The 22,337-nt window shown below is 43.9% G+C and overlaps 10 non-coding genes across 10 annotated transcripts; 3 read left to right on the top strand and 7 right to left on the bottom strand.

Moving 5' to 3' along the window:
• Positions 1–785: 785 nt before the first annotated feature.
• On the bottom strand, positions 786–868 carry trnal-cag (transfer RNA leucine (anticodon CAG)). The gene has a single exon. It is a non-coding gene; the product is annotated as a tRNA-Leu (tRNA).
• A 1,568-nt stretch (positions 869–2,436) lies between these two features.
• trnad-guc (transfer RNA aspartic acid (anticodon GUC)) lies at positions 2,437–2,508 on the top strand. Its single transcript has one exon. It is a non-coding gene; the product is annotated as a tRNA-Asp (tRNA).
• An 823-nt stretch (positions 2,509–3,331) lies between these two features.
• On the bottom strand, positions 3,332–3,414 carry trnal-cag (transfer RNA leucine (anticodon CAG)). Its single transcript has one exon. It is a non-coding gene; the product is annotated as a tRNA-Leu (tRNA).
• A 2,584-nt stretch (positions 3,415–5,998) lies between these two features.
• trnal-cag (transfer RNA leucine (anticodon CAG)) lies at positions 5,999–6,081 on the bottom strand. The gene has a single exon. It is a non-coding gene; the product is annotated as a tRNA-Leu (tRNA).
• Positions 6,082–8,551: 2,470 nt separating this feature from the next.
• trnal-cag (transfer RNA leucine (anticodon CAG)) lies at positions 8,552–8,634 on the bottom strand. The gene has a single exon. It is a non-coding gene; the product is annotated as a tRNA-Leu (tRNA).
• A 2,584-nt stretch (positions 8,635–11,218) lies between these two features.
• trnal-cag (transfer RNA leucine (anticodon CAG)) lies at positions 11,219–11,301 on the bottom strand. Its single transcript has one exon. It is a non-coding gene; the product is annotated as a tRNA-Leu (tRNA).
• Positions 11,302–13,771: 2,470 nt separating this feature from the next.
• Positions 13,772–13,854, bottom strand: trnal-cag (transfer RNA leucine (anticodon CAG)). Its single transcript has one exon. It is a non-coding gene; the product is annotated as a tRNA-Leu (tRNA).
• A 1,574-nt stretch (positions 13,855–15,428) lies between these two features.
• On the top strand, positions 15,429–15,500 carry trnad-guc (transfer RNA aspartic acid (anticodon GUC)). Its single transcript has one exon. It is a non-coding gene; the product is annotated as a tRNA-Asp (tRNA).
• Positions 15,501–20,432: 4,932 nt separating this feature from the next.
• Positions 20,433–20,504, top strand: trnad-guc (transfer RNA aspartic acid (anticodon GUC)). The gene has a single exon. It is a non-coding gene; the product is annotated as a tRNA-Asp (tRNA).
• An 823-nt stretch (positions 20,505–21,327) lies between these two features.
• On the bottom strand, positions 21,328–21,410 carry trnal-cag (transfer RNA leucine (anticodon CAG)). Its single transcript has one exon. It is a non-coding gene; the product is annotated as a tRNA-Leu (tRNA).
• Positions 21,411–22,337: the final 927 nt, after the last annotated feature.

The raw sequence follows: 22,337 nt of genomic DNA, 5'->3' as shown, positions 1-22,337 counted from the left end.
TCTAATTCACCCACCATCAGCCAAGTTCCCTCTTGCAAACAGTCACCTCCCTTACAAATCACTCAAGACCAGCAGCTCTTACACCAGCCTTCAATACATGCTGTCATCTCATATTCAACTATCTTACACTTGTTTGCTTTTATCAAAGCACTTTGGAAGGCATTTCACTTGGCACCACATGTATTGCCACCACGAGAAGCCTGGCCTGCAGGGACCTCTATCTTCCCCCTAACCTCTCCTTCATAAGACTCTTCCATAAAGCTCACTTCCAAGTACCTTGTCCAACAACAGAAGACCTGTTGTTTCATTCTTGTCTTGTCCAAAGCCAACAAGGACTACCCCCTAACCTCTCCTTCATACCACTCTTCCATAAAGCTCACTTCCAAGTACTTTGTCCAACAACAGAAAACCTGTGGTTTCATTCTTGTCTTGTCCAAAGCCAACAAGGACTTTGCATACCAGGGACGATCTGTCGAGGTCTTTTGTCACGACCAGTGTTTTGTTTTCAGACGATTTTTCCACAAAAATGACTGAAAAACAGGAGGTTTTACGGTGGTGTTGAGTACATGCCAAAATGTTAATATGTAACAATAACTTGAGTTGTGGACAAAGGATTCTCATGCACAAAGCCCCTTCCCTGCGATTCAGAGCGGTCATAAGACTTCAGAGTAACATGACGGCACAACGAATGTTGCTGTAAACTAGATGATATAGCGCTAGCCAAGCAAGGAGGGAAGTTGGGTTGCCTTTGCCAGTGAAAACCATTCTCTTGGAGAAGGTTGCTTTGTCAGAAGTGGGATTTTAACCCACGCCTCCAGGGGAGACTGCGACCTGAACGCAGCGCCTTAGACCGCTCGGCCATCCTGACCGCAAAAAAAAGACTTGCACTTATTGTCGGCGGGCCCAGGGATCATTGGAGTGAATATGTGGGTCTATGTGGTGTTCATGTGTCTTGGCTGTTGTTTAAGTTGTTTAATAACCACAATAATGTCACGTGTACATAAAATCATTTGAAAAATTAAACAGGGGGAAAAAGAGAGCAAAGTGAGGAAAGGTGTGACAGATGAGGTCCCCCAGCAGTCTAAGCCTATAGCAGCTTGGGCAACATGAGATGTTTCAGGATTACCTGAGCCATCCCTAACTATAAGCTTTATCAAAAAGCATTTGGAAGCAAGAACTCTTCAGATGTAAAATGGCCGCAATAATCTTTAAACTAGACGATACAGTGCCAGTTTAGCAATACAACGTAGCATAGTCAAGCAAGGAGTGAACTTGGGTTGCCTTGCCAGTAAAAATCATTCTGTTGGAGAAGTTTGCATTGTCAGAAGTGGAATTTGAACCCCGCCTCCAAGGGAAACTGCGGTCTTAACGCAGCACTTTAAAGGCCATGCGTCGTTGCCGTGATGGCTCGAGCGAGCGTTGTTGATGACTTCACGCTGTCGTTCCGACCATATATTGTGGCTGGAGTCGATGCGCCAGTCGTTGCAGTCTTTTCAGTCACAGAGGTGTCGCTGCTACGGGAAGGTTACCGCTAACGACTCCACAACGAGGAAAATGGAGAAGAAAACAAGAGCAGGAAGAGTAGCACTGTCATCAATGATCAGCATTCTCACCTCTGCTTACATAATAGCTGATGAGCCTCCAGAATTTGAAATTTCAAGAGGCATGATGATGCCCATCTCACCTCCAAATTCCTAAGCATTCTCACCCATTACTTACATAATAGCTGATCAGCCTCCAGAAATTGAAATTTCAATAGGCATGATGATGCCCATCTCACCTCCAAATTGCTGAGCATTCTCACCCATTACTTACATAATAGCTGAGACTGCAGAAGTTGAAATTTCAATAGGTGTGTTATCACCATTATAGTCTGATGTGGTACTTAGAATACTGTTTTGATATTCTCACCCATCTTAGGCCTAAATGTGAATAGCCCCCCTTCAAATAGCCTGATATGAATCCAGTTTGCTTCGGTCAAAAGCCCTGTCCTGTTGTCCTATGATACGGTACCGGGGGTTTGAAAAATCTGCATAAGTGTCCAAAGTAGAATCTATTTACAACTTATCAACACTGCAAAGGGAAAAAAAAAAGTCTAGCTTCTTCTGGAGCAAACATTCTACTTTTTATTGTTTTGATGATGCGGAGTGTCCTACATCTACCACAAGGCAGAATTTCTGGGTGTTGCCACCAAGATTCAAGCGTTTATTGTCATATATACAGTGCATGTTAGAAACACATTCCTGTACAATGAGATTCTTGTTGAGCCCTTTTCACCACTTGCATGCTGAAGATCATGCCTAGTTTCTTCTCAATTGCTTTGCGTGATTCAAAACATTCCTTTAAAAGGCACCTCAAATGGGACACAAAACTCTTATTTCGCTCATTGGCTACGGTAGTCTTTTCAAATGACGACTGTATCTGTCCCATCGAAATTCCTCGTTAGTATAATGGTCAGTATCTCCGCCTGTCACGCGGAAGATCGGGGTTCGATTCCCCGACGGGGAGAGCTAGGACTTTTATCACATGCCTCCCACCAAGTATAATCTAATTCACCCACCATCAGCCAAGTTCCCTCTTGCAAACAGTCACCTCCCTTACAAATCACTCAAGACCAGCAGCTCTTACACCAGCCTTCAATACATGCTGTCATCTCATATTCAACTATCTTACACTTGTTTGCTTTTATCAAAGCACTTTGGAAGGCATTTCACTTGGCACCACATGTATTGCCACCACGAGAAGCCTGGCCTGCAGGGACCTCTATCTTCCCCCTAACCTCTCCTTCATAAGACTCTTCCATAAAGCTCACTTCCAAGTACCTTGTCCAACAACAGAAGACCTGTTGTTTCATTCTTGTCTTGTCCAAAGCCAACAAGGACTTCCCCCTAACCTCTCCTTCATACCACTCTTCCATAAAGCTCACTTCCAAGTACTTTGTCCAACAACAGAAATCCTGTGGTTTCATTCTTGTCTTGTCCAAAGCCAACAATGACTTTGCATACCAGGGACGATCTGTCGAGGTCTTTTGTCACGACCAGTGTTTTGTTTTCAGACGATTTTTCCACAAAAATGACTGAAAAACAGGAGGTTTTACGGTGGTGTTGAGTACATGCCAAAATGTTAATATGTAACAATAACTTGAGTTGTGGACAAAGGATTCTCATGCACAAAGCCCCTTCCCTGCGATTCAGAGCGGTCATAAGACTTCAGAGTAACATGACGGCACAAAGAATGTTGCTGTAAACTAGATGATATAGCGCTAGCCAAGCAAGGAGTGAAGTTGGGTTGCCTTTGCCAGTGAAAACCATTCTCTTGGAGAAGGTTGCTTTGTCAGAAGTGGGATTTGAACCCACGCCTCCAGGGGAGACTGCGACCTGAACGCAGCGCCTTAGACCGCTCGGCCATCCTGACCGCAAAAAAAAGACTTGCACTTATTGTCGGCGGGCCCAGGGATCATTGGAGTGAATATGTGGGTCTACGTGGTGTTCATGGGTCTTGGCTGTTGTTTAAGTTGTTTAATAACCACAATAATGTCACGTGTACATAAAATCATTTGAAAAATTAAACAGGGGGAAAAAGAGAGCAAAGTGAGGAAAGGTGTGACAGATGAGGTCCCCCAGCAGTCTAAGCCTATAGCAGCTTGGGCAACATGGGATGTTTCAGGATTACCTGAGCCATCCCTAACTATAAGCTTTATCAAAAAGCATTTGGAAGCAAGAACTCTTCAGATGTAAAATGGCCGCAATAATCTTTAAACTAGACGATACAGTGCCAGTTTAGCAATACAACGTAGCATAGCCAAGCAAGGAGTGAACTTGGGTTGCCTTGCCAGTAAAAATCATTCTGTTGGAGAAGTTTGCAATGTCAGAAGTGGAATTTGAACCCCGCCTCCAAGGGAAACTGCAGTCTTAACGCAGCACTTTAAAGGCCAAGCGTCGTTGCCGTGATGGCTCGAGCGAGCGTTGTTGATGACTTCACGCTGTCGTTCCGACCATATATTGTGGCTGGAGTCGATGCGCCAGTCGTTGCAGTCTTTTCAGTCACAGAGGTGTCGCTGCTACGGGAAGGTTACCGCTAACGACTCCACAACGAGGAAAATGGAGAAGAAAACAAGAGCAGGAAGAGTAGCACTGTCATCAATGATCAGCATTCTCACCTCTGCTTACATAATAGCTGATGAGCCTCCAGAATTTGAAATTTCAAGAGGCATGATGATGCCCATCTCACCTCCAAATTCCTAAGCATTCTCACCCATTACTTACATAATAGCTGATCAGCCTCCAGAAGTTGAAATTTCAATAGGCATGATGATGCCCATCTCACCTCCAAAGTGCTGAGCATTCTCACCCATTACTTACATAATAGCTGAGACTGCAGAAGTTGAAATTTCAATAGGTGTGTTATCACCATTATAGTCTGATGTGGTACTTAGAATACTGTTTTGATATTCTCACCCATCTTAGGCCTAAATGTGAATAGCCCCCCTTCAAATAGCCTGATATGAATCCAGTTTGCTTCGGTCAAAAGCCCTGTCCTGTTGTCCTATGATACGGTACCGGGGGTTTGAAAAATCTGCATAAGTGTCCAAAGTAGAATCTATTTACAACTTATCAACACTGCAAAGGGAAAAAAAAAAGTCTAGCTTCTTCTGGAGCAAACATTCTACTTTTTATTGTTTTGATGATGCGGAGTGTCCTACATCTACCACAAGGCAGAATTTCTGGGTGTTGCCACCAAGATTCAAGATTCAAGCGTTTATTGTCATATATACAGTGCATGTTAGAAACACATTCCTGTACAATGAGATTCTTGTTGAGCCCTTTTCACCACTTGCATGCTGAAGATCATGCCTAGTTTCTTCTCAATTGCTTTGCGTGATTCAAAACATTCCTTTAAAAGGCACCTCAAATGGGACACAAAACTCTTATTTCGCTCATTGGCTACGGTAGTCTTTTCAAATGACGACTGTATCTGTCCCATCGAAATTCATCGTTAGTATAATGGTCAGTATCTCCGCCTGTCACGCGGAAGATAGGGGTTCGATTCCCCGACGGGGAGAGCTAGGACTTTTATCACATGCCTCCCACCAAGTATAATCTAATTCACCCACCATCAGCCAAGTTCCCTCTTGCAAACAGTCACCTCCCTTACAAATCACTCAAGACCAGCAGCTCTTACACCAGCCTTCAATACATGCTGTCATCTCATATTCAACTATCTTACACTTGTTTGCTTTTATCAAAGCACTTTGGAAGGCATTTCACTTGGCACCACATGTATTGCCACCACGAGAAGCCTGGCCTGCAGGGACCTCTATCTTCCCCCTAACCTCTCCTTCATAAGACTCTTCCATAAAGCTCACTTCCAAGTACCTTGTCCAACAACAGAAGACCTGTTGTTTCATTCTTGTCTTGTCCAAAGCCAACAAGGACTTCCCCCTAACCTCTCCTTCATACCACTCTTCCATAAAGCTCACTTCCAAGTACTTTGTCCAACAACAGAAATCCTGTGGTTTCATTCTTGTCTTGTCCAAAGCCAACAAGGACTTCCCCCTAACCTCTCCTTCATACCACTCTTCCATAAAGCTCACTTCCAAGTACTTTGTCCAACAACAGAAATCCTGTGGTTTCATTCTTGTCTTGTCCAAAGCCAACAATGACTTTGCATACCAGGGACGATCTGTCGAGGTCTTTTGTCACGACCAGTGTTTTGTTTTCAGACGATTTTTCCACAAAAATGACTGAAAAACAGGAGGTTTTACGGTGGTGTTGAGTACATGCCAAAATGTTAATATGTAACAATAACTTGAGTTGTGGACAAAGGATTCTCATGCACAAAGCCCCTTCCCTGCGATTCAGAGCGGTCATAAGACTTCAGAGTAACATGACGGCACAAAGAATGTTGCTGTAAACTAGATAATATAGCGCTAGCCAAGCAAGGAGTGAAGTTGGGTTGCCTTTGCCAGTGAAAACCATTCTCTTGGAGAAGGTTGCTTTGTCAGAAGTGGGATTTGAACCCACGCCTCCAGGGGAGACTGCGACCTGAACGCAGCGCCTTAGACCGCTCGGCCATCCTGACCGCAAAAAAGAGACTTGCACTTTTTGTCGGCGCGCCCAGGGATCATTCGAGTGACTATGTGGGTCTACGTGGTGTTCATGGGTCTTGGCTGTTGTTTAAGTTGTTTAATAACCACAATAATGTCACGTGTACATAAAATCATTTGAAAAATTAAACAGGGGGAAAAAGAGAGCAAAGTGAGGAAAGGTGTGACAGATGAGGTCCCCCAGCAGTCTAAGCCTATAGCAGCTTGGGCAACATGGGATGTTTCAGGATTACCTGAGCCATCCCTAACTATAAGCTTTATCAAAAAGCATTTGGAAGCAAGAACTCTTCAGATGTAAAATGGCCGCAATAATCTTTAAACTAGACGATACAGTGCCAGTTTAGCAATACAACGTAGCATAGCCAAGCAAGGAGTGAACTTGGGTTGCCTTGCCAGTAAAAATAATTCTGGTAGAGAAGTTTGCAATGTCAGAAGTGGAATTTGAACCCCGCCTCCAAGGGAAACTGCAGTCTTAACGCAGCACTTTAAAGGCCAAGCGTCGTTGCCGTGATGGCTCGAGCGAGCGTTGTTGATGACTTCACGCTGTCGTTCCGACCATATATTGTGGCTGGAGTCGATGCGCCAGTCGTTGCAGTCTTTTCAGTCACAGAGGTGTCGCTGCTACGGGAAGGTTACCGCTAACGACTCCACAACGAGGAAAATGGAGACGAAAACAAGAGCAGGAAGAGTAGCACTGTCATCAATGATCAGCATTCTCACCTCTGCTTACATAATAGCTGATGAGCCTCCAGAATTTGAAATTTCAAGAGGCCTGATGATGCCCATCTCACCTCCAAATTCCTAAGCATTCTCACCCATTACTTACATAATAGCTGATCAGCCTCCAGAAGTTGAAATTTCAATAGGCATGATGATGCCCATCTCACCTCCAAATTGCTGAGCATTCTCACCCATTACTTACATAATAGCTGAGACTGCAGAAGTTGAAATTTCAATAGGTGTGTTATCACCATTATAGTCTGATGTGGTACTTAGAATACTGTTTTGATATTCTCACCCATCTTAGGCCTAAATGTGAATAGCCCCCCTTCAAATAGCCTGATATGAATCCAGTTTGCTTCGGTCAAAAGCCCTGTCCTGTTGTCCTATGATACGGTACCGGGGGTTTGAAAAATCTGCATAAGTGTCCAAAGTAGAATCTATTTACAACTTATCAACACTGCAAAGGGAAAAAAAAAAGTCTAGCTTCTTCTGGAGCAAACATTCTACTTTTTATTGTTTTGATGATGCGGAGTGTCCTACATCTACCACAAGGCAGAATTTCTGGGTGTTGCCACCAAGATTCAAGATTCAAGCGTTTATTGTCATATATACAGTGCATGTTAGAAACACATTCCTGTACAATGAGATTCTTGTTGAGCCCTTTTCACCACTTGCATGCTGAAGATCATGCCTAGTTTCTTCTCAATTGCTTTGCGTGATTCAAAACATTCCTTTAAAAGGCACCTCAAATGGGACACAAAACTCTTATTTCGCTCATTGGCTACGGTAGTCTTTTCAAATGACGACTGTATCTGTCCCATCGAAATTCATCGTTAGTATAATGGTCAGTATCTCCGCCTGTCACGCGGAAGATCGGGGTTCGATTCCCCGACGGGGAGAGCTAGGACTTTTATCACATGCCTCCCACCAAGTATAATCTAATTCACCCACCATCAGCCAAGTTCCCTCTTGCAAACAGTCACCTCCCTTACAAATCACTCAAGACCAGCAGCTCTTACACCAGCCTTCAATACATGCTGTCATCTCATATTCAACTATCTTACACTTGTTTGCTTTTATCAAAGCACTTTGGAAGGCATTTCACTTGGCACCACATGTATTGCCACCACGAGAAGCCTGGCCTGCAGGGACCTCTATCTTCCCCCTAACCTCTCCTTCATAAGACTCTTCCATAAAGCTCACTTCCAAGTACCTTGTCCAACAACAGAAGACCTGTTGTTTCATTCTTGTCTTGTCCAAAGCCAACAAGGACTTCCCCCTAACCTCTCCTTCATACCACTCTTCCATAAAGCTCACTTCCAAGTACTTTGTCCAACAACAGAAATCCTGTGGTTTCATTCTTGTCTTGTCCAAAGCCAACAATGACTTTGCATACCAGGGACGATCTGTCGAGGTCTTTTGTCACGACCAGTGTTTTGTTTTCAGACGATTTTTCCACAAAAATGACTGAAAAACAGGAGGTTTTACGGTGGTGTTGAGTACATGCCAAAATGTTAATATGTAACAATAACTTGAGTTGTGGACAAAGGATTCTCATGCACAAAGCCCCTTCCCCGCGATTCAGAGCGGTCATAAGACTTCAGAGTAACATGACGGCACAAAGAATGTTGCAGTGAACTAGATGATATAGCGCTAGCCAAGCAAGGAGGGAAGTTGGGTTGCCTTTGCCAGTGAAAACCATTCTCTTGGAGAAGGTTGCTTTGTCAGAAGTGGGATTTGAACCCACGCCTCCAGGGGAGACTGCGACCTGAACGCAGCGCCTTAGACCGCTCGGCCATCCTGACCGCAAAAAAAAGATTTGCACTTATTGTCGGCGGGCCCAGGGATCATTGGAGTGAATATGTGGGTCTATGTGGTGTTCATGTGTCTTGGCTGTTGTTTAAGTTGTTTAATAACCACAATAATGTCACGTGTACATAAAATCATTTGAAAAATTAAACAGGGGGAAAAAGAGAGCAAAGTGAGGAAAGGTGTGACAGATGAGGTCCCCCAGCAGTCTAAGCCTATAGCAGCTTGGGCAACATGAGATGTTTCAGGATTACCTGAGCCATCCCTAACTATAAGCTTTATCAAAAAGCATTTGGAAGCAAGAACTCTTCAGATGTAAAATGGCCGCAATAATCTTTAAACTAGACGATACAGTGCCAGTTTAGCAATACAACGTAGCATAGTCAAGCAAGGAGTGAACTTGGGTTGCCTTGCCAGTAAAAATCATTCTGTTGGAGAAGTTTGCAATGTCAGAAGTGGAATTTGAACCCCGCCTCCAAGGGAAACTGCGGTCTTAACGCAGCACTTTAAAGGCCAAGCGTCGTTGCCGTGATGGCTCGAGCGAGCGTTGTTGATGACTTCACGCTGTCGTTCCGACCATATATTGTGGCTGGAGTCGATGCGCCAGTCGTTGCAGTCTTTTCAGTCACAGAGGTGTCGCTGCTACGGGAAGGTTACCGCTAACGACTCCACAACGAGGAAAATGGAGAAGAAAACAAGAGCAGGAAGAGTAGCACTGTCATCAATGATCAGCATTCTCACCTCTGCTTACATAATAGCTGATGAGCCTCCAGAATTTGAAATTTCAAGAGGCATGATGATGCCCATCTCACCTCCAAATTCCTAAGCATTCTCACCCATTACTTACATAATAGCTGATCAGCCTCCAGAAGTTGAAATTTCAATAGGCATGATGATGCCCATCTCACCTCCAAAGTGCTGAGCATTCTCACCCATTACTTACATAATAGCTGAGACTGCAGAAGTTGAAATTTCAATAGGTGTGTTATCACCATTATAGTCTGATGTGGTACTTAGAATACTGTTTTGATATTCTCACCCATCTTAGGCCTAAATGTGAATAGCCCCCCTTCAAATAGCCTGATATGAATCCAGTTTGCTTCGGTCAAAAGCCCTGTCCTGTTGTCCTATGATACGGTACCGGGGGTTTGAAAAATCTGCATAAGTGTCCAAAGTAGAATCTATTTACAACTTATCAACACTGCAAAGGGAAAAAAAAAAGTCTAGCTTCTTCTGGAGCAAACATTCTACTTTTTATTGTTTTGATGATGCGGAGTGTCCTACATCTACCACAAGGCAGAATTTCTGGGTGTTGCCACCAAGATTCAAGATTCAAGCGTTTATTGTCATATATACAGTGCATGTTAGAAACACATTCCTGTACAATGAGATTCTTGTTGAGCCCTTTTCACCACTTGCATGCTGAAGATCATGCCTAGTTTCTTCTCAATTGCTTTGCGTGATTCAAAACATTCCTTTAAAAGGCACCTCAAATGGGACACAAAACTCTTATTTCGCTCATTGGCTACGGTAGTCTTTTCAAATGACGACTGTATCTGTCCCATCGAAATTCATCGTTAGTATAATGGTCAGTATCTCCGCCTGTCACGCGGAAGATCGGGGTTCGATTCCCCGACGGGGAGAGCTAGGACTTTTATCACATGCCTCCCACCAAGTATAATCTAATTCACCCACCATCAGCCAAGTTCCCTCTTGCAAACAGTCACCTCCCTTACAAATCACTCAAGACCAGCAGCTCTTACACCAGCCTTCAATACATGCTGTCATCTCATATTCAACTATCTTACACTTGTTTGCTTTTATCAAAGCACTTTGGAAGGCATTTCACTTGGCACCACATGTATTGCCACCACGAGAAGCCTGGCCTGCAGGGACCTCTATCTTCCCCCTAACCTCTCCTTCATAAGACTCTTCCATAAAGCTCACTTCCAAGTACCTTGTCCAACAACAGAAGACCTGTTGTTTCATTCTTGTCTTGTCCAAAGCCAACAAGGACTTCCCCCTAACCTCTCCTTCATACCACTCTTCCATAAAGCTCACTTCCAAGTACTTTGTCCAACAACAGAAATCCTGTGGTTTCATTCTTGTCTTGTCCAAAGCCAACAAGGACTTCCCCCTAACCTCTCCTTCATACCACTCTTCCATAAAGCTCACTTCCAAGTACTTTGTCCAACAACAGAAATCCTGTGGTTTCATTCTTGTCTTGTCCAAAGCCAACAATGACTTTGCATACCAGGGACGATCTGTCGAGGTCTTTTGTCACGACCAGTGTTTTGTTTTCAGACGATTTTTCCACAAAAATGACTGAAAAACAGGAGGTTTTACGGTGGTGTTGAGTACATGCCAAAATGTTAATATGTAACAATAACTTGAGTTGTGGACAAAGGATTCTCATGCACAAAGCCCCTTCCCTGCGATTCAGAGCGGTCATAAGACTTCAGAGTAACATGACGGCACAAAGAATGTTGCTGTAAACTAGATGATATAGCGCTAGCCAAGCAAGGAGTGAATTTGGGTTGCCTTTGCCAGTGAAAACCATTCTCTTGGAGAAGGTTGCTTTGTCAGAAGTGGGATTTGAACCCACGCCTCCAGGGGAGACTGCGACCTGAACGCAGCGCCTTAGACCGCTCGGCCATCCTGACCGCAAAAAAAAGACTTGCACTTATTTTCGGCGGGCCCAGGGATCATTGGAGTGAATATGTGGGTCTACGTGATGTTCATGGGTCTTGGCTGTTGTTTAAGTTGTTTAATAACCACAATAATGTCACGTGTACATAAAATCATTTGAAAAATTAAACAGGGGGAAAAAGAGAGCAAAGTGAGGAAAGGTGTGACAGATGAGGTCCCCCAGCAGTCTAAGCCTATAGCAGCTTGGGCAACATGGGATGTTTCAGGATTACCTGAGCCATCCCTAACTATAAGCTTTATCAAAAAGCATTTGGAAGCAAGAACTCTTCAGATGTAAAATGGCCGCAATAATCTTTAAACTAGACGATACAGTGCCAGTTTAGCAATACAACGTAGCATAGCCAAGCAAGGAGTGAACTTGGGTTGCCTTGCCAGTAAAAATCATTCTGTTGGAGAAGTTTGCAATGTCAGAAGTGGAATTTGAACCCCGCCTCCAAGGGAAACTGCAGTCTTAACGCAGCACTTTAAAGGCCAAGCGTCGTTGCCGTGATGGCTCGAGCGAGCGGTGTTGATGACTTCACGCTGTCGTTCCGACCATATATTGTGGCTGGAGTCGATGCGCCAGTCGTTGCAGTCTTTTCAGTCACAGAGGTGTCGCTGCTACGGGAAGGTTACCGCTAACGACTCCACAACGAGGAAAATGGAGAAGAAAACAAGAGCAGGAAGAGTAGCACTGTCATCAATGATCAGCATTCTCACCTCTGCTTACATAATAGCTGATGAGCCTCCAGAATTTGAAATTTCAAGAGGCATGATGATGCCCATCTCACCTCCAAATTCCTAAGCATTCTCACCCATTACTTACATAATAGCTGATCAGCCTCCAGAAGTTGAAATTTCAATAGGCATGATGATGCCCATCTCACCTCCAAATTGCTGAGCATTCTCACCCATTACTTACATAATAGCTGAGACTGCAGAAGTTGAAATTTCAATAGGTGTGTTATCACCATTATAGTCTGATGTGGTACTTAGAATACTGTTTTGATATTCTCACCCATCTTAGGCCTAAATGTGAATAGCCCCCCTTCAAATAGCCTGATATGATTCCAGTTTGCTTCGGTCAAAAGCCCTGTCCTGTTGTCCTATAATACGGTACCGGGGGTTTGAAAAATCTGCATAAGTGTCCAAAGTAGAATCTATTTACAACTTATCAACACTGCAAAGGGAAAAAAAAAAGTCTAGCTTCTTCTGGAGCAAACATTCTACTTTTTATTGTTTTGATGATGCGGAGTGTCCTACATCTACCACAAGGCAGAATTTCTGGGTGTTGCCACCAAGATTCAAGATTCAAGCGTTTATTGTCATATATACAGTGCATGTTAGAAACACATTCCTGTACAATGAGATTCTTGTTGAGCCCTTTTCACCACTTGCATGCTGAAGATCATGCCTAGTTTCTTCTCAATTGCTTTGCGTGATTCAAAACATTCCTTTAAAAGGCACCTCAAATGGGACACAAAACTCTTATTTCGCTCATTGGCTACGGTAGTCTTTTCAAATGACGACTGTATCTGTCCCATCGAAATTCCTCGTTAGTATAATGGTCAGTATCTCCGCCTGTCATGCGGAAGATCGGGGTTCGATTCCCCGACGGGGAGAGCTAGGACTTTTATCACATGCCTCCCACCAAGTATAATCTAATTCACCCACCATCAGCCAAGTTCCCTCTTGCAAACAGTCACCTCCCTTACAAATCACTCAAGACCAGCAGCTCTTACACCAGCCTTCAATACATGCTGTCATCTCATATTCAACTATCTTACACTTGTTTGCTTTTATCAAAGCACTTTGGAAGGCATTTCACTTGGCACCACATGTATTGCCACCACGAGAAGCCTGGCCTGCAGGGACCTCTATCTTCCCCCTAACCTCTCCTTCATAAGACTCTTCCATAAAGCTCACTTCCAAGTACCTTGTCCAACAACAGAAGACCTGTTGTTTCATTCTTGTCTTGTCCAAAGCCAACAAGGACATCCCCCTAACCTCTCCTTCATACCACTCTTCCATAAAGCTCACTTCCAAGTACTTTGTCCAACAACAGAAATCCTGTGGTTTCATTCTTGTCTTGTCCAAAGCCAACAATGACTTTGCATACCAGGGACGATCTGTCGAGGTCTTTTGTCACGACCAGTGTTTTGTTTTCAGACGATTTTTCCACAAAAATGACAGAAAAACAGGAGGTTTTACGGTGGTGTTGAGTACATGCCAAAATGTTAATATGTAACAATAACTTGAGTTGTGGACAAAGGATTCTCATGCACAAAGCCCCTTCCCTGCGATTCAGAGCGGTCATAAGACTTCAGAGTAACATGACGGCACAAAGAATGTTGCAGTGAACTAGATGATATAGCGCTAGCCAAGCAAGGAGGGAAGTTGGGTTGCCTTTGCCAGTGAAAACCATTCTCTTGGAGAAGGTTGCTTTGTCAGAAGTGGGATTTGAACCCACGCCTCCAGGGGAGACTGCGACCTGAACGCAGCGCCTTAGACCGCTCGGCCATCCTGACTGCAAAAAAAAGATTTGCACTTATTGTCGGAGGGCCCAGGGATCATTGGAGTGAATATGTGGGTCTATGTGGTGTTCATGTGTCTTGGCTGTTGTTTAAGTTGTTTAATAACCACAATAATGTCACGTGTACATAAAATCATTTGAAAAATTAAACAGGGGGAAAAAGAGAGCAAAGTGAGGAAAGGTGTGACAGATGAGGTCCCCCAGCAGTCTAAGCCTATAGCAGCTTGGGCAACATGAGATGTTTCAGGATTACCTGAGCCATCCCTAACTATAAGCTTTATCAAAAAGCATTTGGAAGCAAGAACTCTTCAGATGTAAAATGGCCGCAATAATCTTTAAACTAGACGATACAGTGCCAGTTTAGCAATACAACGTAGCATAGTCAAGCAAGGAGTGAACTTGGGTAGCCTTGCCAGTAAAAATCATTCTGTTGGAGAAGTTTGCAATGTCAGAAGTGGAATTTGAACCCCGCCTCCAAGGGAAACTGCGGTCTTAACGCAGCACTTTAAAGGCCAAGCGTCGTTGCCGTGATGGCTCGAGCGAGCGTTGTTGATGACTTCACGCTGTCGTTCCGACCATATATTGTGGCTGGAGTCGATGCGCCAGTCGTTGCAGTCTTTTCAGTCACAGAGGTGTCGCTGCTACGGGAAGGTTACCGCTAACGACTCCACAACGAGGAAAATGGAGAAGAAAACAAGAGCAGGAAGAGTAGCACTGTCATCAATGATCAGCATTCTCACCTCTGCTTACATAATAGCTGATGAGCCTCCAGAATTTGAAATTTCAAGAGGCATGATGATGCCCATCTCACCTCCAAATTCCTAAGCATTCTCACCCATTACTTACATAATAGCTGATCAGCCTCCAGAAGTTGAAATTTCAATAGGCATGATGATGCCCATCTCACCTCCAAAGTGCTGAGCATTCTCACCCATTACTTACATAATAGCTGAGACTGCAGAAGTTGAAATTTCAATAGGTGTGTTATCACCATTATAGTCTGATGTGGTACTTAGAATACTGTTTTGATATTCTCACCCATCTTAGGCCTAAATGTGAATAGCCCCCCTTCAAATAGCCTGATATGAATCCAGTTTGCTTCGGTCAAAAGCCCTGTCCTGTTGTCCTATGATACGGTACCGGGGGTTTGAAAAATCTGCATAAGTGTCCAAAGTAGAATCTATTTACAACTTATCAACACTGCAAAGGGAAAAAAAAAGTCTAGCTTCTTCTGGAGCAAACATTCTACTTTTTATTGTTTTGATGATGCGGAGTGTCCTACATCTACCACAAGGCAGAATTTCTGGGTGTTGCCACCAAGATTCAAGATTCAAGCGTTTATTGTCATATATACAGTGCATGTTAGAAACACATTCCTGTACAATGAGATTCTTGTTGAGCCCTTTTCACCACTTGCATGCTGAAGATCATGCCTAGTTTCTTCTCAATTGCTTTGCGTGATTCAAAACATTCTTTTAAAAGGCACCTCAAATGGGACACAAAACTCTTATTTCGCTCATTGGCTACGGTAGTCTTTTCAAATGACGACTGTATCTGTCCCATCGAAATTCCTCGTTAGTATAATGGTCAGTATCTCCGCCTGTCACGCGGAAGATCGGGGTTCGATTCCCCGACGGGGAGAGCTAGGACTTTTATCACATGCCTCCCACCAAGTATAATCTAATTCACCCACCATCAGCCAAGTTCCCTCTTGCAAACAGTCACCTCCCTTACAAATCACTCAAGACCAGCAGCTCTTACACCAGCCTTCAATACATGCTGTCATCTCATATTCAACTATCTTACACTTGTTTGCTTTTATCAAAGCACTTTGGAAGGCATTTCACTTGGCACCACATGTATTGCCACCACGAGAAGCCTGGCCTGCAGGGACCTCTATCTTCCCCCTAACCTCTCCTTCATAAGACTCTTCCATAAAGCTCACTTCCAAGTACCTTGTCCAACAACAGAAGACCTGTTGTTTCATTCTTGTCTTGTCCAAAGCCAACAAGGACTTCCCCCTAACCTCTCCTTCATACCACTCTTCCATAAAGCTCACTTCCAAGTACTTTGTCCAACAACAGAAATCCTGTGGTTTCATTCTTGTCTTGTCCAAAGCCAACAATGACTTTGCATACCAGGGACGATCTGTCGAGGTCTTTTGTCACGACCAGTGTTTTGTTTTCAGACGATTTTTCCACAAAAATGACTGAAAAACAGGAGGTTTTACGGTGGTGTTGAGTACATGCCAAAATGTTAATATGTAACAATAACTTGAGTTGTGGACAAAGGATTCTCATGCACAAAGCCCCTTCCCTGCGATTCAGAGCGGTCATAAGACTTCAGAGTAACATGACGGCACAAAGAATGTTGCTGTAAACTAGATGATATAGCGCTAGCCAAGCAAGGAGGGAAGTTGGGTTGCCTTTGCCAGTGAAAACCATTCTCTTGGAGAAGGTTGCTTTGTCAGAAGTGGGATTTGAACCCACGCCTCCAGGGGAGACTGCGACCTGAACGCAGCGCCTTAGACTGCTCGGCCATCCTGACCGCAAAAAAAAGACTTGCACTTATTGTCGGCGGGCCCAGGGATCATTGGAGTGAATATGTGGGTCTACGTGGTGTTCATGGGTCTTGGCTGTTGTTTAAGTTGTTTAATAACCACAATAATGTCACGTGTACATAAAATCATTTGAAAAATTAAACAGGGGGAAAAAGAGAGCAAAGTGAGGAAAGGTGTGACAGATGAGGTCCCCCAGCAGTCTAAGCCTATAGCAGCTTGGGCAACATGGGATGTTTCAGGATTACCTGAGCCATCCCTAACTATAAGCTTTATCAAAAAGCATTTGGAAGCAAGAACTCTTCAGATGTAAAATGGCCGCAATAATCTTTAAACTAGACGATACAGTGCCAGTTTAGCAATACAACGTAGCATAGCCAAGCAAGGAGTGAACTTGGGTTGCCTTGCCAGTAAAAATCATTCTGTTGGAGAAGTTTGCAATGTCAGAAGTGGAATTTGAACCCCGCCTCCAAGGGAAACTGCAGTCTTAACGCAGCACTTTAAAGGCCAAGCGTCGTTGCCGTGATGGCTCGAGCGAGCGTTGTTGATGACTTCACGCTGTCGTTCCGACCATATATTGTGGCTGGAGTCGATGCGCCAGTCGTTGCAGTCTTTTCAGTCACAGAGGTGTCGCTGCTACGGGAAGGTTACCGCTAACGACTCCACAACGAGGAAAATGGAGAAGAAAACAAGAGCAGGAAGAGTAGCACTGTCATCAATGATCAGCATTCTCACCTCTGCTTACATAATAGCTGATGAGCCTCCAGAATTTGAAATTTCAAGAGGCATGATGATGCCCATCTCACCTCCAAATTCCTGAGCATTCTCACCCATTACTTACATAATAGCTGAGACTGCAGAAGTTGAAATTTCAATAGGTGTGTTATCACCATTATAGTCTGATGTGGTACTTAGAATACTGTTTTGATATTCTCACCCATCTTAGGCCTAAATGTGAATAGCCCCCCTTCAAATAGCCTGATATGAATCCAGTTTGCTTCGGTCAAAAGCCCTGTCCTGTTGTCCTATGATACGGTACCGGGGGTTTGAAAAATCTGCATAAGGATCCAAAGTAGAATCTATTTACAACTTATCAACACTGCAAAGGGAAAAAAAAAAGTCTAGCTTCTTCTGGAGCAAACATTCTACTTTTTATTGTTTTGATGATGCGGAGTGTCCTACATCTACCACAAGGCAGAATTTCTGGGTGTTGCCACCAAGATTCAAGCGTTTATTGTCATATATACAGTGCATGTTAGAAACACATTCCTGTACAATGAGATTCTTGTTGAGCCCTTTTCACCACTTGCATGCTGCAGATCATGCCTAGTTTCTTCTCAATTGCTTTGCGTGATTCAAAACATTCCTTTAAAAGGCACCTCAAATGGGACACAAAACTCTTATTTCGCTCATTGGCTACGGTAGTCTTTTCAAATGACGACTGTATCTGTCCCATCGAAATTCCTCGTTAGTATAATGGTCAGTATCTCCGCCTGTCACGCGGAAGATAGGGGTTCGATTCCCCGACGGGGAGAGCTAGGACTTTTATCACATGCCTCCCACCAAGTATAATCTAATTCACCCACCATCAGCCAAGTTCCCTCTTGCAAACAGTCACCTCCCTTACAAATCACTCAAGACCAGCAGCTCTTACACCAGCCTTCAATACATGCTGTCATCTCATATTCAACTATCTTACACTTGTTTGCTTTTATCAAAGCACTTTGGAAGGCATTTCACTTGGCACCACATGTATTGCCACCACGAGAAGCCTGGCCTGCAGGGACCTCTATCTTCCCCCTAACCTCTCCTTCATAAGACTCTTCCATAAAGCTCACTTCCAAGTACCTTGTCCAACAACAGAAGACCTGTTGTTTCATTCTTGTCTTGTCCAAAGCCAACAAGGACTACCCCCTAACCTCTCCTTCATACCACTCTTCCATAAAGCTCACTTCCAAGTACCTTGTCCAACAACAGAAGACCTGTTGTTTCATTCTTGTCTTGTCCAAAGCCAACAATGACTTTGCATACCAGGGACGATCTGTCGAGGTCTTTTGTCACGACCAGTGTTTTGTTTTCAGACGATTTTTCCACAAAAATGACTGAAAAACAGGAGGTTTTACGGTGGTGTTGAGTACATGCCAAAATGTTAATATGTAACAATAACTTGAGTTGTGGACAAAGGATTCTCATGCACAAAGCCCCTTCCCTGCGATTCAGAGCGGTCATAAGACTTCAGAGTAACATGACGGCACAAAGAATGTTGCTGTAAACTAGATGATATAGCGCTAGCCAAGCAAGGAGTGAAGTTGGGTTGCCTTTGCCAGTGAAAACCATTCTCTTGGAGAAGGTTGCTTTGTCAGAAGTGGGATATGAAACCCACGCCTCCAGGGGAGACTGCGACCTGAACGCAGCGCCTTAGACCGCTCGGCCATCCTGACCGCAAAAAAGAGACTTGCACTTATTGTCGGAGGGCCCAGGGATCAATCGAGTGACTATGTGGGTCTACGTGGTGTTCATGGGTCTTGGCTGTTGTTTAAGTTGTTTAATAACCACAATAATGTCACGTGTACATAAAATCATTTGAAAAATTAAACAGGGGGAAAAAGAGAGCAAAGTGAGGAAAGGTGTGACAGATGAGGTCCCCCAGCAGTCTAAGCCTATAGCAGCTTGGGCAACATGGGATGTTTCAGGATTACCTGAGCCATCCCTAACTATAAGCTTTATCAAAAAGCATTTGGAAGCAAGAACTCTTCAGATGTAAAATGGCCGCAATAATCTTTAAACTAGACGATACAGTGCCAGTTTAGCAATACAACGTAGCATAGCCAAGCAAGGAGTGAACTTGGGTTGCCTTGCCAGTAAAAATAATTCTGGTAGAGAAGTTTGCAATGTCAGAAGTGGAATTTGAACCCCGCCTCCAAGGGAAACTGCAGTCTTAACGCAGCACTTTAAAGGCCAAGCGTCGTTGCCGTGATGGCTCGAGCGAGCGTTGTTGATGACTTCACGCTGTCGTTCCGACCATATATTGTGGCTGGAGTCGATGCGCCAGTCGTTGCAGTCTTTTCAGTCACAGAGGTGTCGCTGCTACGGGAAGGTTACCGCTAACGACTCCACAACGAGGAAAATGGAGAAGAAAACAAGAGCAGGAAGAGTAGCACTGTCATCAATGATCAGCATTCTCACCTCTGCTTACATAATAGCTGATGAGCCTCCAGAATTTGAAATTTCAAGAGGCATGATGATGCCCATCTCACCTCCAAATTCCTAAGCATTCTCACCCATTACTTACATAATAGCTGATCAGCCTCCAGAAGTTGAAATTTCAATAGGCATGATGATGCCCATCTCACCTCCAAATTGCTGAGCATTCTCACCCATTACTTACATAATAGCTGAGACTGCAGAAGTTGAAATTTCAATAGGTGTGTTATCACCATTATAGTCTGATGTGGTACTTAGAATACTGTTTTGATATTCTCACCCATCTTAGGCCTAAATGTGAATAGCCCCCCTTCAAATAGCCTGATATGAATCCAGTTTGCTTCGGTCAAAAGCCCTGTCCTGTTGTCCTATGATACGGTACCGGGGGTTTGAAAAATCTGCATAAGTGTCCAAAGTAGAATCTATTTACAACTTATCAACACTGCAAAGGGAAAAAAAAAAGTCTAGCTTCTTCTGGAGCAAACATTCTACTTTTTATTGTTTTGATGATGCGGAGTGTCCTACATCTACCACAAGGCAGAATTTCTGGGTGTTGCCACCAAGATTCAAGATTCAAGCGTTTATTGTCATATATACAGTGCATGTTAGAAACACATTCCTGTACAATGAGATTCTTGTTGAGCCCTTTTCACCACTTGCATGCTGAAGATCATGCCTAGTTTCTTCTCAATTGCTTTGCGTGATTCAAAACATTCTTTTAAAAGGCACCTCAAATGGGACACAAAACTCTTATTTCGCTCATTGGCTACGGTAGTCTTTTCAAATGACGACTGTATCTGTCCCATCGAAATTCCTCGTTAGTATAATGGTCAGTATCTCCGCCTGTCACGCGGAAGATCGGGGTTCGATTCCCCGACGGGGAGAGCTAGGACTTTTATCACATGCCTCCCACCAAGTATAATCTAATTCACCCACCATCAGCCAAGTTCCCTCTTGCAAACAGTCACCTCCCTTACAAATCACTCAAGACCAGCAGCTCTTACACCAGCCTTCAATACATGCTGTCATCTCATATTCAACTATCTTACACTTGTTTGCTTTTATCAAAGCACTTTGGAAGGCATTTCACTTGGCACCACATGTATTGCCACCACGAGAAGCCTGGCCTGCAGGGACCTCTATCTTCCCCCTAACCTCTCCTTCATAAGACTCTTCCATAAAGCTCACTTCCAAGTACCTTGTCCAACAACAGAAGACCTGTTGTTTCATTCTTGTCTTGTCCAAAGCCAACAAGGACTTCCCCCTAACCTCTCCTTCATACCACTCTTCCATAAAGCTCACTTCCAAGTACTTTGTCCAACAACAGAAATCCTGTGGTTTCATTCTTGTCTTGTCCAAAGCCAACAATGACTTTGCATACCAGGGACGATCTGTCGAGGTCTTTTGTCACGACCAGTGTTTTGTTTTCAGACGATTTTTCCACAAAAATGACTGAAAAACAGGAGGTTTTACGGTGGTGTTGAGTACATGCCAAAATGTTAATATGTAACAATAACTTGAGTTGTGGACAAAGGATTCTCATGCACAAAGCCCCTTCCCTGCGATTCAGAGCGGTCATAAGACTTCAGAGTAACATGACGGCACAAAGAATGTTGCTGTAAACTAGATGATATAGCGCTAGCCAAGCAAGGAGTGAAGTTGGGTTGCCTTTGCCAGTGAAAACCATTCTCTTGGAGAAGGTTGCTTTGTCAGAAGTGGGATTTGAACCCACGCCTCCAGGGGAGACTGCGACCTGAACGCAGCGCCTTAGACCGCTCGGCCATCCTGACCGCAAAAAAAAGACTTGCACTTATTGTCGGCGGGCCCAGGGATCATTGGAGTGAATATGTGGGTCTACGTGGTGTTCATGGGTCTTGGCTGTTGTTTAAGTTGTTTAATAACCACAATAATGTCACGTGTACATAAAATCATTTGAAAAATTAAACAGGGGGAAAAAGAGAGCAAAGTGAGGAAAGGTGTGACAGATGAGGTCCCCCAGCAGTCTAAGCCTATAGCAGCTTGGGCAACATGGGATGTTTCAGGATTACCTGAGCCATCCCTAACTATAAGCTTTATCAAAAAGCATTTGGAAGCAAGAACTCTTCAGATGTAAAATGGCCGCAATAATCTTTAAACTAGACGATACAGTGCCAGTTTAGCAATACAACGTAGCATAGCCAAGCAAGGAGTGAACTTGGGTTGCCTTGCCAGTAAAAATCATTCTGTTGGAGAAGTTTGCAATGTCAGAAGTGGAATTTGAACCCCGCCTCCAAGGGAAACTGCAGTCTTAACGCAGCACTTTAAAGGCCAAGCGTCGTTGCCGTGATGGCTCGAGCGAGCGTTGTTGATGACTTCACGCTGTCGTTCCGACCATATATTGTGGCTGGAGTCGATGCGCCAGTCGTTGCAGTCTTTTCAGTCACAGAGGTGTCGCTGCTACGGGAAGGTTACCGCTAACGACTCCACAACGAGGAAAATGGAGAAGAAAACAAGAGCAGGAAGAGTAGCACTGTCATCAATGATCAGCATTCTCACCTCTGCTTACATAATAGCTGATGAGCCTCCAGAATTTGAAATTTCAAGAGGCATGATGATGCCCATCTCACCTCCAAATTCCTAAGCATTCTCACCCATTACTTACATAATAGCTAATCAGCCTCCAGAAGTTGAAATTTCAATAGGCATGATGATGCCCATCTCACCTCCAAATTGCTGAG

This window comes from Leuresthes tenuis, unplaced genomic scaffold (assembly GCF_036924035.1).
Source record: "Leuresthes tenuis unplaced genomic scaffold, fLeuTen1.0.hap1 SCAF_13, whole genome shotgun sequence".
Taxonomy (NCBI): Eukaryota; Metazoa; Chordata; class Actinopteri; order Atheriniformes; family Atherinopsidae; genus Leuresthes; species Leuresthes tenuis.
This window is presented reverse-complemented; position numbering and strand designations above follow the sequence as displayed.